The following is a 16,062-nucleotide window of genomic DNA, read 5'->3' as shown; positions in this document are numbered from 1 at the left end:
CAGCCCTTAATATACGCTGCATGGGGTGACCAAAAGTAAGCAGCACTCTGCACACATCTGCTTTTCTCCGTAAAAGCATCTTTATTGGTATAAACAACCTTCTTTACAGTCCATAAAAGCAAGAAACCGCAGACTGACGCGTTTGGTGTTCCACTTCCTCAGAGGCTGTTGCGGTTCAAAGGAACATGGGCGTTTCCACAGCTCCCTAATTGTCCACATCGTACGCTGTGTATCTGCTGCTCTGTATGAGTACTACGTTAGGATTTCTGTGAGATGTAGTTTGTTTCTAATCCACAGATGGATGCTCCTTAAAATCACTTTGCAAATCAAAGGCCCTGAATGAGCCCCATGGAAAGCTGGTGTTGTCAATCCATGGATGCGTGCTCCACGTAGGTGAGCTCCGTGTATCAGTGCCCCGTGTCCCTCCATAAATCCGAGGCGGTGCCCGCTCGGCGACTGGATCGTCGCCCTTAATATACGCTCCATGGAGTGACCAAAAGTAAGCAGCACTCTGCACACATCCGCTTTTCCCCGTAAAAGCGTCTTTATTGGTATAAACATCCTTCTTTACAGTCCATAGAAGCAAGAAACCGCAGCCTGACGCGTTTCATGTTCCACTTCCTCAGAGGCTGTCGCGGTTCAAAGGAACATGGGCGTTTCCACAGCTCCCTAATTATCCACAACGTACGCTGTGTATCAGCTGCTCTGTATGAGTACTACGTTAGGATTTCTGGGAGATGTAGTTCATTTCTAATTCACAAATGGATGCTCCTTAAATTCACTTCGCACATCAAAGGCCCTGAATGAGCCCCCTGGAATGCTGGTTGTTCTCAATCCATGGATGCGTGTTCAACATAGGTGAGCTCCGTGTATCAGTGCCCCGTGGCCCTCCATAAATCCGAGGCGGTGCCCGCTCGGCGACTGGACTGCCGCCCTTAATATACGCTCCATGGGGTGACCAAAAGTAATCAGCACTCTGCACACATCCGCTTTTCCCCGTAAATGTGTCTTTATTGGTATAAACAACCTTCTTTACAGTCCATAAAAGCAAGAAACCGCAGCCCATCGCGTTTGGTGTTCCACTTCCTCAGAGGCTGTCGCGGTTCAAAGGAACATGGGCGTTTCCGCAGCACCCTAATTATCCACATCGTACGCTGTGTATCAGCTGATCTGTATGAGTACTACGTTAGGATTTCTGGGAGATGTAGTTCGTTTCTAATCCACAGATGGATGCTCCTTAAATTCACTTTGCACATCAAAGGCCCTGAATGAGCCCCCTGGAAAGCTGGTTGTTCTCAATCCATGGATGTGTGCTCCACGTAGGTGAGCTCTGTGTATCAGTGCCCCGTGGCCCTCCATAAATCCGAGGCGTTGTCCGCTCGGCGACTGGACCGCCGCCCTTAAAATACGCTCCATGGGGAGACCAAAAGTAAGCAGCACTCTGCACACATCCGCTTTTCCCCGTAAAAGCATCTTTATTGGTATAAACAACCTTCTTTACAGTTCATAAAAGCAAGAAACCACAGCCTGACGCGTTTCGTGTTCCACTTCCTCAGAGGCTGTCGCGGTTTAAAGGAACATGGGTGTTTCCTTAGCTCCCTAATTATCCACATCGTACGCTGTGTATCAGTTGCTCTGTATGAGTACTACGTTAGGATTTCTGGGAGATGTAGTTCGTTTCTAATCCACATATGGATGCTCCTTAAATTCACTTTGCACGACAAAGGCCCTGAATGAGCCCCCTGGAAAGCTGGTTGTTCTCAATCCATGGATGCGTGCCCCACGTAGGTGAGCTCTGTGTATCAGTGCCCCTAGGCCCTCCATAGATCCGTGGCGGTGCCCGCTCGGCGACTGGACCGCCGCCCTTAATATACGCTCCATGGGGTGACCAAAAGTAAGCAGCACTCTGCACACATCTGCTTTTCCCTGTAAAAGCGTCTTTATTGGTATAAACAACCTTCTTTACAGTCCATAAAAGCAAGAAACCGCAGTCTGATGCGTTTCGTGTTCCACTTCCTCAGAGGCTGTCGCGGTTCAAAGGAACATGGGCGTTTCCACAGCTCCCTAATTATCCACATTGTACGCTGTGTATCAGCTGCTCTGTATGAGTACTACGTTAGGATTTCTGGGAGATGTAATTTGTTTCTAATCCACAGATGGATGCTCCTTAAATTCATTTTGCACATCAAAGACCCTGAATGAGCCCCCTGGAATGCTGGTTGTTCTCAATCCATGGATGCGTGCTCCACGTAGGAGTGCTCCGTGTATCAGTGCCCCGTGGCCCTCCATAAATCCGAGGCGGTGCCCGCTCGGCGACTGGACCGCTGCCCTTAATATACGCTCCATGGGGTGACCAAAAGTAAGCAGCACTCTGCACACATCAGCTTTTCCCCGTAAAAGCGTCTTTATTGGTACAAACAACCTTCTTTACAGTCCATATAAGCAAGAAACCGCAGCCTGATGCGTTTTGTGTTCCACTTCCTCAGAGGCTGTCGCGGTTCAAAGGAACATGGGTGTTTCCACAGCTCCATAATTATCCACATCGTACGCTGTGTATCAGCTGCTCTGTATGAGTACTACGTTAGGATTTCTGGGAGATGTAGTTCGTTTCTAATCCACAGATGGATGCTCCTTAAATTCATTTTGCACATCAAAGACCCTGAATGAGCCCCCTGGAATGCTGGTTGTTCTCAATCCATGGATGCGTGCTCCACGTAGGAGAGCTCCGTGTATCAGTGCCCCGTGGCCCTCCATAAATCCGAGGCGGTGCCCGCTCGGCGACTGGACCGCCGCCCTTATTATACGCTCCATGGGGTGACCAAAAGTAAGCAGCACTCTGCACACATCCGCTTTTCCCAGTAAAAGCGTCTTTATTGGTATAAACATCCTTCTTTACAGTCCATAAAAGCAAGAAACCGCAACCTGACGCGTTTCGTGTTCCACTTCCTCAGAGGCTGTCGCGGTTCAAAGGAACATGGGCGTTTCCACAGCTCCCTAATTATCCACATCGTACGTTGTGTATCAGCTGCTCTGTATGAGTACTAGGTTAGGATTTCTGGGATATGTAGTTCGTTTCTAATCCTCAGATGGATGCTCCTTAAATTCACTTTGCACATCAAAGGTCCTGAATGAGCCCCCTGGAAAGCTGGTTGTTCTGAATCCATGGATATGTGCTCCACGTAGGTGAGCTCCGTGTATCAGTGCCCCGTGGCCCTCCATAAATCCGAGGCGGTGCCCGCTCGGCGACTGGACCGCCGCCCTTAATATACGCTCCATGGGGTGACCAAAAGTAAGCAGCACTCTGCACACATCCGCTTTTCCCCGTAAATGTGTCTTTATTGGTATAAACAACCTTCTTTACAGTCCATAAAAGCAAGAAACCGCAGCCCGTCGCGTTTCGTGTTCCACTTCCTCAGAGGCTGTCGCGGTTCAAAGGAACATGGGCGTTTCTGCAGCACCCTAATTATCCACATCGTACGCTGTGTATCAGCTGATCTGTATGAGTACTACGTTAGGATTTCTGGGAGATGTAGTTTGTTTCTAATCCACAGATGGATGCTCCTTAAATTCACTTTGCATATCAAAGGCCCTGAATGAGCCCCTTGGAAAGCTGGTTGTTCTCAATCCATAGATGTGTGCTCCACGTAGGTGAGCTCTGTGTATCAGTGCCCCGTGGCCCTCCATAAATCCGAGGCGTTGTCCGCTCGGCGACTGGACCGCCGCCCTTAATACACGCTCCATGGGCTGACCAAAAGTAAGCAGCACTCTGCACACATCCGCTTTTCCCCGTAAAAGCGTCTTTATTGGTATAAACAACCTTCTTTACAGTCCATAAAAGCAAGAAACCGCAACCTGACGCGTTTCGTGTTCCACTTCCTCAGAGGCTGTCGCGGTTCAAAGGAACATGGGCGTTTCCACAGCTCCCTAATTATCCACATCGTACGTTGTGTATCAGCTGCTCTGTATGAGTACTAGGTTAGGATTTCTGGGATATGTAGTTCGTTTCTAATCCTCAGATGGATGCTCCTTAAATTCACTTTGCACATCAAACGTCCTGAATGAGCCCCCTGGAAAGCTGGTTGTTCTCAATCCATGGATGCGTGCTCCACATAGGTGAGCTCCGTATATCAGTGCACCGTGGCCCTCCGTAAATCCGAGGCGGTGCCCGCTCGGCGACTGGACCGCCGCCCTTAATATACGCTCCATGGGTTGAACAAATGTAAGCAGCACTCTGCACACATCCGCTTTTGCCCGTAAAAGCGTCTTTATTGGTATAAACAACCTTCTTTACAGGCCATAAAAGTAAGAAACCGCAGCCTGACGAGTTTCGTGTTCCACTTCCTCAGAGGCTGTCGGGGTTCAAAGGAACATAGGCGTTGCCACAGCTCCCTAATTATCCACATCCTACGCTGTGTATCAGCTGCTCTGTATGAGTACTACGTTAGGATTTCTGGGAGATGTAGTTCGTTTCTAATCCACAGATGGATGCTCCTTAAATTCATTTTGCACATCAAAGGCCCTGAATAAGCCCCCTGGAATTTTGGTTGTTCTCAATCCATGGATGCGTGCTCAACATAGGTGAGCTCCGTGTATCAGTGCCCCGTGGCCCTCCATAAATCGGAGGCGGTGCCCGCTCGGCGACTGGACTGCCGCCCTTAATATACGCTCCATGGGGTGACCAAAAGTAAGCAGCACTCTGGACACATTCGCTTTTCCCCGTAAAAGCGTCTTTATTGGTATAAACAACCTTCTTTACAGTCGATAAAAGCGAGAAACCGCAGCCTGGCGCGTTTCGTGTTCCTCTTCCTCAGAGGCTGTCACGGTTCAAAGGAACATGGGCGTTTCCAAAGCTCCCTAATTATCCACATCGTACGCTGTGTATCAGCTGCTCTGTATGAGTACTATGTTAGGATTTCTGGGAGATGTAGTTTGTTTCTAATTCACAGATGGATGCTCCTTAATTCACTTTGCACATCAAAGGCCCTGAATGAGCCCCCTGGAAAGCTGGTTGTTCTGAATCCATGGATATGTGCTCCACGTAGGTGAGCTCCGTGTATCAGTGCCCCGTGGCCCTCCATAAATCCGAGGCGGTGCCCGCTCGGCGACTGGACCGCCGCCCTTAATATACGCTCCATGGGGTGACCAAAAGTAAGCAGCACTCTGCACACATCCGCTTTTCCCCGTAAATGTGTCTTTATTGGTATAAACAACCTTCTTTACAGTCCATAAAAGCAAGAAACCGCAGCCCGTCGCGTTTGGTGTTCCACTTCCTCAGAGGCTGTAGCGGTTCAAATGAACATGGGCGTTTCCGCAGCACCCTAATTATCCACATCGTACGCTGTGTATCAGCTGATCTGTATGAGTACTACGTTAGGATTTCTGGGAGATGTAGTTCGTTTCTAATCCACAGATGGATGCTCCTTAAATTCACTTTGCACATCAAAGGCCCTGAATGAGCCCCCTGGAAAGCTGGTTGTTCTCAATCCATGGATGTGTGCTCCACGTAGGTGAGCTCTGTGTATCAGTGCCCCGTGGCCCTCCATAAATCCGAGGCGTTGTCCGCTCGGCGACTGGACCGCCGCCCTTAATATACGCTCCATGGGGTGACCAAAAGTAAGCAGCACTCTGCACACATCCGCTTTTCCCCGTAAAAGTGTCTTTATTGGTATAAACAACCTTCTTTACAGTCCATAAAAGCAAGAAACCGCAACCTGACGCGTTTCGTGTTCCACTTCCTCAGAGGCTGTCCCGGTTCAAAGGAACATGGGCGTTTCCACAGCTCCCTAATTATCCACATCGTACGTTGTGTATCAGCTGCTCTGTATGAGTACTAGGTTAGGATTTCTGGGATATGTAGTTCGTTTCTAATCCTCAGATGGATGCTCCTTAAATTCACTTTGCACATCAAACGTCCTGAATGAGCCCCCTGGAAAGCTGGTTGTTCTCAATCCATGGATGCGTGCTCCACATAGGTGAGCTCCGTATATCAGTGCCCCGTGGCCCTCCGTAAATCCGAGGCGGTGCCCGCTCGGCGAGTTGACCGCCGCCCTTAATATACGCTCCATGGGTTGAACAAATGTAAGCAGCACTCTGCACACATCCGCTTTTGCCCGTAAAAGCGTCTTTATTGGTATAAACAACCTTCTTTACAGGCCATAAAAGTAAGAAACCGCAGCCTGACGAGTTTCGTGTTCCACTTCCTCAGAGGCTGTCGGGGTTCAAAGGAACATAGGCGTTGCCACAGCTCCCTAATTATCCACATCCTACGCTGTGTATCAGCTGCTCTGTATGAGTACTACGTTAGGATTTCTGGGAGATGTAGTTCGTTTCTAATCCACAGATGGATGCTCCTTAAATTCATTTTGCACATCAAAGACCCTGAATGAGCCCCCTGGAATGCTGGTTGTTCTCAATCCATGGATGCGTGCTCAACATAGGTGAGCTCCGTGTATCAGTGCCCCGTGGCCCTCCATAAATCGGAGGCGGTGCCCGCTCGGCGACTGGACTGCCGCCCTTAATATACGCTCCATGGGGTGACCAAAAGTAAGCAGCACTCTGGACACATTCGCTTTTCCCCGTAAAAGCGTCTTTATTGGTATAAACAACCTTCTTTACAGTCGATAAAAGCGAGAAACCGCAGCCTGGCGCGTTTCGTGTTCCTCTTCCTCAGAGGCTGTCACGGTTCAAAGGAACATGGGCGTTTCCAAAGCTCCCTAATTATCCACATCGTACGCTGTGTATCAGCTGCTCTGTATGAGTACTATGTTAGGATTTCTGGGAGATGTAGTTTGTTTCTAATTCACAGATGGATGCTCCTTAATTCACTTTGCACATCAAAGGCCCTGAATGAGCCCCCTGGAAAGCTGGTTGTTCTGAATCCATGGATATGTGCTCCACGTAGGTGAGCTCCGTGTATCAGTGCCCCGTGGCCCTCCATAAATCCAAAGCGGTGCCCGCTCGGCGACTGGACCGCCGCCCTTAATATACGCTCCATGGGGTGACCAAAAGTAAGCAGCACTCTGCACACATCCGCTTTTCCCCGTAAATGTGTCTTTATTGGTATAAACAACCTTCTTTACAGTCCATAAAAGCAAGAAACCACAGCCCGTCGCGTTTGGTGTTCCACTTCCTCAGAGGCTGTCGCGGTTCAAAGGAACATGGGCGTTTCCGCAGCACCCTAATTATCCACATCGTACGCTGTGTATCAGCTGATCTGTATGAGTACTACGTTAGGATTTCTGGGAGATGTAGTTCGTTTCTAATCCACAGATGGATGCTCCTTAAATTCACTTTGCACATCAAAGGCCCTGAATGAGCCCCCTGGAAAGCTGGTTGTTCTCAATCCATGGATGTGTGCTCCACGTAGGTGAGCTCTGTGTATCAGTGCCCCGTGGCCCTCCATAAATCCGAGGCGTTGTCCGCTCAGCGACTGGACCGCCGCCCTTAATATACGCTCCATGGGGTGACCAAAAGTAAGCAGCACTCTGCACACATCCGCTTTTCCCCGTAAAAGTGTCTTTATTGGTATAAACAACCTTCTTTACAGTCCATAAAAGCAAGAAACCGCAACCTGACGCGTTTCGTGTTCCACTTCCTCAGAGGCTGTCGCGGTTCAAAGGAACATGGGCGTTTCCACAGCTCCCTAATTATCCACATCGTACGTTGTGTATCAGCTGCTCTGTATGAATACTAGGTTAGGATTTCTGGGATATGTAGTTTGTTTCTAATCCTCAGATGGATGCTCCTTAAATTCACTTTGCAAATCAAAGGTCCTGAATGAGCCCCCTGGAAAGCTGGTTGTTCTCAATCCATGGATGCGTGCTCCACATAGGTGAGCTCCGTATATCAGTGCCCCGTGGCCCTCCGTAAATCCGAGGCGGTGCCCGGTCGGCGACTGGACCGCCGCCCTTAATATACGCTCCATGGGTTGAACAAATGTAAGCAGCACTCTGCACACATCCGCTTTTGCCCGTAAAAGCGTCTTTATTGGTATAAACAACCTTCTTTACAGGCCATAAAAGTAAGAAACCGCAGCCTGACGAGTTTCGTGTTCCACTTCCTCAGAGGCTGTCGGGGTTCAAAGGAACATAGGCGTTGCCACAGCTCCCTAATTATCCACATCCTACGCTGTGTATCAGCTGCTCTGTATGAGTACTACATTAGGATTTCTGGGAGATGTAGTTTGTTTCTAATCCACAGATGGATGCTCCTTAAATTCATTTTGCACATCAAAGGCCCTGAATGAGCCCCCTGGAATGCTGATTGTTCTCAATCCATGGATGCGTGCTCCACGTAGGAGAGCTCTGTGTATCAGTGCCCCGTGGCCCTCCATAAATCCGAGGCGGTGCCCGCTCGGCGACTGGACCGCCGCCCTTAATATACACTCCATGGGGTGACCAAAAGTAAGCAGCACTCTGCACACATCCCCTTTTCCCCGTAAAAGCATCTTTATTGGTATAAACATCCTTCTTTACAGTCCATAAAAGCAAGAAACCGAAGCCTGATGCGTTTCATGTTCGACTTCCTCAGAGGTTGTCGCTGTTCAAAGGAACATGGATGGGCGTTTCCACAGCTCCCTAATTATCCACATCGTACGCTGTGTATCAGCTGCTCTGTATGAGTACTACGTTAGGATTTCTGGGAGATGTAGTTCGTTTCTAATCTTCAGATGGATGCTCCTTAAATTCACTTTGCACATCAAAGGTCCTGAATGAGCCCCCTGGAAAGCTGGTTGTTCTCAATCCATGGATGTGTGCTACCTAGGTGAGCTCCGTGTATCAGTGCCCCGTGGCCCTCCATAAATCCGAGGCGGTGCGCGCTCGGCGACTGGACCGCCGCCCTTAATATACGCTGCATTTGGTGACCAAAAGTAAGCAGCACTCTGCACACATCCGCTTTTCTCCGTAAACGCGTCTTTATTGGTATAAACAACCTTCTTTACAGTCCAAAAAAGCAAGAAACGGCAGCCTGACGTGTTTCGTGTTCCACTTCCTCAGAGGTTGTCGCGGTTCAAAGGAACATGGGCGTTTCCACAGCTCCATATTTATCCACATTGTACGCTGTGTATCAGCTGCTCTGTATGAGTACTACGTTAGGATTTCTGTGCGATGTAGTTTGATTCTAATCCACAGATGGATGCTCCTTAAATTCCCTTTGCACATCAAAGTCCCTGAATGAGCCCCCTGGAAAGCTGGTTGTTCTCAATCCATGGATGTGTGCTACCTAGGTGAGCTCCGTGTATCAGTGCCCCGTGGCCCTCCATAAATCCGAGGTGGTGCCCGCTCGGTGACTGGACTGCCGCCCTTAATATACGCTCCATGGGGTGAACAAAAGTAAGCAGCACTCTGCACACATCTGCTTTTCCCCGTAAACGCGTCTTTATTGGTATAAACAACCTTCTTTACAGTCCAAAAAAGCAAGAAACGGCAGCCTGACGTGTTTCGTGTTCCACTTCCTCAGAGGTTGTCGCGGTTCAAAGGAACATGGGCGTTTCCACAGCTCCCTAATTGTCCACATCGTACGCTGTGTATCTGCTGCTCTGTATGAGCACTACGTTAGCATTTCTGCGAGATGTAGTTAGTTTCTAATCCACAGATGGATGCTCCTTAAATTCACTTTGCAAATCAAAGGCCCTGGATGAGCCCCCTGGAAAGCTGGTGTTGTCAATCCATGGATGCGTGCTCCACGTAGGTGAGCTCCGTGTATCAGTGCCCTGTGGCCCTCTATAAATCCGAGGCGGTGCCCGCTCGGCAACTGGACCGCCGCCCTTAATATACACTCCATGGGGTGACCAAAAGTAAGCAGCACTCTGCACATATCCGCTTTTCCCCGTAAAAGCGTCTTTATTGTTATAAACATCCTTCTTTACAGTCCATAAAAGCAAGAAACTGCAGCCTGGCGCGTTTCGTGTTCCACTTCCTTAGAGGCTGTCGCGGTTCAAAGGAACATGAGCGTTTCCACAGCTCCCTAATTATCCACATCCTACGCTGTGCATCAGCGGCTCTGTATGAGTACTACGTTAGGATTTCTGGGAAATGTAGTTCGCTTCTAATCCACAGATGGATGCTCCTTAAATTCATTTTGCACATCAAAGGCCCTGAATGAGCCCCCTGGAATGCTGGTTGTTCTCAATCCATGGATGCGTGCTCCACGTAGGAGAGCTCCGTGTATCAGTGCCCCGTGGCCCTCCATAAATCCGAGGCGGTGCCCGCTCGGCGACTGGACCGCCGCCCTTAATATACGCTCCATGGGGTGACCAAAAGTAAGCAGCACTCTGCACACATCCGCTTTTCCCCGTAAAAGCGTCTTTATTGGTATAAACATCCTTCTTTACAGTCCATAAAAGCAAGAAACAGCAGCCTGACGCGTTTCGTGTTCCACTTCCTTAGAGGCTCTCGCGGTTCCACAGCTCCCTAATTATCCACAGCGTACGCTGTGTATCAACTTCTCTGTATACGTACTACGTTAGGATTTCTGAGAGATGTAGTTCATTTCTAATCCGCAGATGGATTCTCCTTAAATTCACTTTGCACATCAAAGGCACTGAATGAGCCCCCTGGAAAGGTCAAACGCAATTCTCTCAAAATATTCAGCAAGATTGTCAGGAGTTTTTAATGTATATACTTGATGTATTGCAAGATGAAGGTGTAGATGTAGATCATCTGTTTGGCCTTTCTTATCAATGGCAGCATGACTGCGAGAACTGTAGGGTATCAAGTACTACTAGTGTACACTCAGAAAGATTTATATATTTAACTTTGCCAGACAGTAAATCAGTGTCCTTTAATAAGCTAGTAAAAGCAGCTGATCACAACATGGAGTGTAGCCAATGTAAGTCTGCAATGTTGTCCACATTATTTATATGAACATATGGCCAGTATGTCATTTTAATGTTCCAACGATGTAGGCCTGATGGAACAAAATTGACAACTTTAATTAAAAATGTTGTGGCTTCGCAGTTGTCAATATCAGGAAGGACTTTTGTAACTGCAGCAATTATATATCATGACGGTCCTTCAACAACATCAGGACATTACACAGCTTATTTGAAGTCTAGAAACGGCTGGTCATTCTGCAATGATTCTGTTTTAACTTTAAAAAAAAATTGCCTTTTGACCTTAAAAATTCTTACCTGGTGTTTTTACAACCAAAATTTTAGAGAAAGAATCTCGGGATTTGCTCTGAGGAATTTCAAGAGGTTCTAATGGCTCCTACACTAATTGGCCTTGAGGATAAGTGTAGTACAGAGTAAAAAGTTATTTTTGAGTTTTAAGTAGTTCATGAAAAAAAATAAGGTTTTCTTACAGAAAGTGGTGGGCACGGATTAGTTAAAGGACAACAGAGTATTTCCCAAAGCAAACGGTATTCTTACCATAACACTTGACGTCATGGAAAAATAACTGCACTTCGAATGAGTTCAGAAAAACTGTTTCTTTTAATAAGCTAATTCAAGCAGGCAATCAAAACATGGAGTAGAGGTAATGTAAGTCTGCAATGCTGTCCACATTTTTTGAACAAACTTTTGGTTATAATGTCATTTAAAAATTCCAACTATATAAACCTGATGAAAGTAAGTTTTCAACTTTAATTACAAATGTTGTGGCTACACAGTCGTTGATTTTAGGAAGAACATTTCTAACTGCAGCTATTATATGACATGATGGTCCTTTGACAACATCCACTTATTACACAGCTTATTGAAAATGTAAAAAAAGCTGATGTTTCGGAAATGATTCACATTTGACTATGAAACAATGTTGCCTTTTGACTTAAAAATATTCTTACTTTCTGTTTTCAGAAGAAAGAATTTTGGGTAGGTAACTGGCCTATAATGATTCTAGGAGTTGATATACTTTAATGTACTATTTTAAATTGCTTTGTGATTAAAAGTGATGTAGAGAATTAAATAATTGTAGTAGTCATAGAGGTAGTGTAAGTGTGCCTCATAGTAAGCAGTATCAGTGTCATAGGAAATGTGGCACATGAGTGAGCAAGAAGGGTAAAATATTACTAGTACAGGATTGTAAAAGTGATCTTGAACGTTTTCTTTCTGAAAGTTGCGGAAACAGAAAATGACGGGATTTGTTTAGAAAAATTCCAAGAGTTATAAATGGCTCTTACACGATTTGGCCTTGAGGAGAAGTGCGGTAGAGAGCAAGAAGTCATTTATTGTATGTAACATATTTGTCAAAACGATGGAGCTTTTCTTTCAGAAAGTGGCGGGCTGAAAATAATAACAGCACAACAGAGTATAAGCTGTTCATAGGACATCCTTCGACGTCATGGAAAGTAAGTTACTTTTAAGGAGTTCTGATTTCTGATTGGTTATGTTATATGGGTTTTTTAAACACAATCATTTTGATTGTGTTTTTTTTTCCCCGCTGTTATATGATGAATACCTTCAAGTCACTGTTTTTAGTGAAATTTGATATATTCTGAGAACAGCAAAAATAAACCATTTAATATGTATAATTAATTCTGTACTTTTTGTATTTATGATATACATTTAGAACTGTGTAGGAGGCATGGAGAAACTGAGGCTTCTGTAAGTATCAAGGGAGGTGAGTAATGTACATTGCTCTGTTGCATACAGTCCTCACCTTCTGCGTACTCTTGGATATGCTAGACTACATCTGTACAATGAGATACCTAAGCTGAGGAAATACAGGTGATGTGATTGTTAAATGAGCAAAAATATTTGCACGTTTTTCAATTATATCACCTGTGTTTCCTAACATTGCGAATCACATTGTGCAGATGAGGTTTAGGTCTGTCCAGGGAGACAGAGGAGGTCTGGCCTTTGTTCAAGAGTGCAGTGGACATGACTCACTTCGTTGGTAGGCCTGCACATGTATTATCTCCTCTGTACTCTTCAACAAGCCTAAATTTAATCTGTAACTCTGAGTAGGCCTCACCTCAAACAAATCTCTGGATAGGCCACACCTTATCGGCATCCTGAAACAATCATTTAAAATGTTAGGGGCAGTTTTATGATGGCCGTGCGCCTCTTTTGCGCCGCCGTTGCGTCACTTTTGTGACGCAGCAGCAGTGCAAAAGATGCACCATGTTGCAAGATAGGCCTCACTTCATCTGCAACAAGATACCGTCAGTTTAAACTGAATATATTTAGGACTGTGTAGGGGGCATGGAGAAGCTGAGGCTTCTGTAAGTGTCAAAGTTGTTGCATACAGTGCTCACCTTCTGCGTAGTCTTTCATATGCTAGACTACATCTGCACAATGAGATACCTAAGCAAAGGAAACACAAGTGATGTGATTGTGGAATGAGCAAAAAAAATTGAACGTTTTTCAATTACATTACCTGTGTTTCCTAACATTATGAATCACATTGTGTAGATGCCTCACTCAGTCTATATCTGACACTCTTTCCTTCACTTCCTCTGTCTCCTCTCTCCCTCACTCTCTTTTCCTTATTCACCCTTTCCTTATATAGTTTACCTTACTCAATTTCTTTTAGTAGCTTACACAACTTCAATTTAGTTTTCTCTTCTATCCTTCTTTTCTGTCATTGAAAGTATCTTCCTTTTTTCTCTTAGTAATTTACTCTATTACAATTTCTTTTTGTCTCTGACTGTCTATCACCGTTTCTTTCTCTTGTTTTCTGCATGTTTATCTCTAACTTTATTTCTTTGTAAAATTGGATGATTGTCAATCATTTCCCTTGTCTTTTCTAATTTTTAAATACATGTTTTAATATTTTTCAAATTTTTGTTGTTTCTTTCACAGATTGAAAGTATAAAAATAACAAGTGACTAAGTTATCGACAATTGTAAGGTAAGTGTTTTGTACTCTTTTCGTTACATTTCTATCACATTTAACTTCTATTAGTTCCACTGCTTCATTTCTTTAACCCTCAGTTTCCTGCCTTTGCTACTTCCCTCATTCCTTTTTCTATTACTTACTTACTCTACTCCTTCCACTCCTTTTCTCAGTCCCTCTGTTCTCATAGTTCCTCACTCCTGTTCACTCACTCCGTCTCTATTACTCTCACTATCTCTGACTCATCACTCTTTCACTACTTGTTCATTATGATTTCTCCCTATAGTTCAAGCACACTAAGGGGCATATTATCAACACAGGCGATAAAATTATCGCTGCTTTTATCGGCAGAAAACTGCCGCAAAAGCGGCTTTAGCGGCAGTTTTCTGCCGATAAAAGCAGCGATAATTTTATCGCCTGTGTTGATAATATGCCCCTATGTTATTTACATTTCTTTGCTGTTTCAATCATTCCTTTTCTGTCACTTCTTCTTTTCTGCTTTCTGTTTTTTCTCTCTGCTATTCCACATGTTTTAACCTTAGTCACTATCATACATCTTGTTTTATTCCTATTTACTTTTGCTCACTGTTTTCTTAACACTTTCCCTCAGGATTGTTCTTTTAGTCCGGTTCTATCCCTACCTCTCATTCCACATCCTTTACTGTTTTTCTTCTTATTTTGAACATTCACTCACATTCTCTAAGAAACTCTTGTTTATTATTCTTCTACTCTCCTTTTTTTCTTTCACTTCCTTATCTATTTTGTTTTTCACAATTATACCCTCTTCCATCTTTTCTTCTGTAAATAGATCTATTAAACAGTATCTCTGTGTTACTCCCTCTAGCTGTCTTTCTTTTAACATTACTCTCTGTTTCCTTCCCTTATACTTACTCCGTACCGGCGCGCGAACCGGGAAGCGAATCAAAAGAAATAGAGGTTGCCAGAGTGCTAAACATTCTAGCAATTTTTTATAAAGGAGAGGTAGTTCTGAAAATAACTTTTTTTTATTATTTTTGTTGTTTTATATATTTTTTATTTTTTTTCTGAACATTTTTTTACTTTTTTTGTATTTTTTGAACGGTTTTATAATTTGAGGTGTCATCAGTGATGTCATCAGTGATGTCACTGACCATGTCATAAATGATGTAATATGTGACATCATCAGCAGTGGATTGCGGGCGCCCGAGTTATAGTGAGTACAACTAACTATAACGGGGGAATTTCAATGGTTTTGTATGAGTAAAATGTCCAGCTAACTATAACTGGTGTGAAACCTATGTTTTTTTCAGTGAATTTCAAAGGTTTTTTAAATGCTAATTCCTAACTATAACGTGTGTGAAACCTATGGTTTTTTCAGTGAATTTCAAAGGTTTTTTAAATGCTAATTTTAAAATGTATCAATTATTGTCTTTTTTGTGTTAATATACAAATGTTCTATATTTTTAACAATACTAAAATGTTAATTTTGATTTATGTATTATTATGTACTAATTTTTGATTTTTTAAATAATTCTGGTCTTATTTATTTATTTTTGGTGTTTTTTAAAGGTGCGCGCACGGTGTTTGCATGCATGCGCGCACGGTGTTCGCACGCATGCGTGCACCGAGTTTGCACGCATGCGCGCACAGTGTTCGCACCCCACGAAAAAATGTCATTCCAAAAAGTCATTTCTGTAAATGTAATGTACATAATAACCCAAGACATTCTGTGACATAACTGTAAAAATAGCATTTTTGACTTTTTATAACCGTATTTTAGCTTTAAAAGCATTTACGAAAATCGAGTAAAACGTCATTTATATGCGTCTCGTGCGAAAACCGTGCACGCATGCGTGTGCAAACCTTGCGCGCACTTAAAGTCATGTGACTTGAAAACAACACTTTTGATTGGTTTATAGTAGTTTCTTTTCCAAATCTTCAAAAACCCCACCCACTTCCCTCACAAGCTGTTTCACTTTCCAGGGAGAAACATCTACAAGGAATTGTTTGTGCTTTTCACCTTCTGAAAATGGCAGAACAGCAGCAGCCACAGCACTCTTCCTCTGATTGAGATGTTGAGTTTGTTCCTGAACAGCCACCTCCAAAGAAAACCAAGGAATCTTTCATTTGGAAGTTTTTCACATATCCAGAGGGGCAAAAAAAAGTAAATGCTTCCAAAGTCACTTGCAAAATCTGTGGCAGCATCCTTTCAAGAGGTGATGCCACCAAACATTATTCTTTCAGTATTGCAACCATGATTCGGCATGTGAAAAATCTTCATCCCATCAACTATGCTCGGGCATCTA

This window comes from Lissotriton helveticus, chromosome 6 (assembly GCF_964261635.1).
Source record: "Lissotriton helveticus chromosome 6, aLisHel1.1, whole genome shotgun sequence".
Lineage (NCBI taxonomy): Eukaryota > Metazoa > Chordata > Amphibia > Caudata > Salamandridae > Lissotriton > Lissotriton helveticus.
Note: the sequence above shows the minus strand (reverse complement) of the source record.